The sequence below is a fragment of the Hippocampus comes genome, unplaced genomic scaffold (genome assembly GCF_001891065.2).
Source record: "Hippocampus comes isolate QL1 unplaced genomic scaffold, H_comes_QL1_v1.1 scaffold347, whole genome shotgun sequence".
In the NCBI taxonomy this organism is placed as follows: Eukaryota; Metazoa; Chordata; class Actinopteri; order Syngnathiformes; family Syngnathidae; genus Hippocampus; species Hippocampus comes.
The window spans coordinates 215,248-216,298 of record NW_017805872.1 but is presented as its reverse complement, the minus strand read 5'-3'; the positions used below and the strand labels follow the sequence as shown (position 1 = coordinate 216,298).

At 38.7% G+C, this 1,051-nt stretch overlaps 1 long non-coding RNA gene across 1 annotated transcript; it reads right to left on the bottom strand.

Annotated features, from left to right (window-relative positions):
- Positions 1 to 142: 142 nt before the first annotated feature.
- LOC109527065 (uncharacterized) lies at positions 143 to 952 on the bottom strand. The gene is made up of 3 exons (XR_002170459.1): positions 878 to 952; positions 513 to 627; positions 143 to 229 (listed from the first exon to the last, which is right to left on the bottom strand). It is a non-coding gene; the product is annotated as an uncharacterized LOC109527065 (long non-coding RNA).
- Between the last annotated feature and the right edge of the window lie 99 nt (positions 953 to 1,051).

Below are 1,051 nucleotides of genomic sequence, written 5' to 3'. Positions count from 1 at the left end.
GTTACCGTCAGTGCTCTATGGAAGGGAAAGGAAGCACGACAACCTTTCACAGAAAACAAATGTGCAACAAAAAAAAAAAGAAATAAAAATAATCCAAACAAAAAAAGGTGTTTTTAATGAAACAACGCTAAATTAAAAGTTTATTCCCCGAGCAATTGTGACCCACCTGTATCCTCTGGTAATTTTCACTCCAATAGCTGATGGCCTGCTCAGTTGTATAATCATGAAACTGGAAATAGAAGCAACAAAATGAAAACAAACTAAACAAAACAATCATTTGTATTTTTCAACAATCAAAAATACAATTGAGATCTAATCTTGGTGATCTGTCTTCAGAAATGTATTTACGGGTGTGGCTTTAGCCACTTGGGCTATGCAAATTCAGGAGGAATCCATCTTTTTGATACAATGCGTGTTGAGAGGCTGAAGTGTGGAACCGGCGTGATTGCCGTGAACACACTGACACAAAGTACTCAAGACCCAAATAGTGTGCGCTCGCATCGTCGACATACTCGGTTGATTTTAGTCGTTTGGGGTACAAATCCCTCGACTCGAAAATCCCTCTGAGTTGTGGTGGCGAAGTCAGTTTGGGGAAGCGGTGGGTTCCGTTCTGCATGAATCTTGTCCCTGCAAAAAAAAACATCATCAAGCAAATATTCCACGATTATATAAATACTTGGATCCACAATGTGTTCTTTTCGGATTGATGACGTTTCCGTTTCTGACAAGATGCAATTTTTTTGCCCTTGTCTCAATTGTACATTGTTGGCCTAAGGCAGGTTCCGGTAAGGGGATCGAAGGTATGACGTTAATAAAATTGTCTTTATTATCATTCTAACAGGTACAGTGGAATTGAAGGTGTAATATTCATGCCTACCGTATTATCTGTGCAATTCTTCTTTCCAAAAGCTCAGACCTGATGCCTGAAGATACGAAGTGGATGAAGAAATAAAGCGAACACTTTAGCCATGTGACTGTTGAATTTTGAACAGCCCCTTAAGAGTGTTTGGCCTGCCAAAAAAAAAAAAAAAGAAAAAAAAAACTACACATA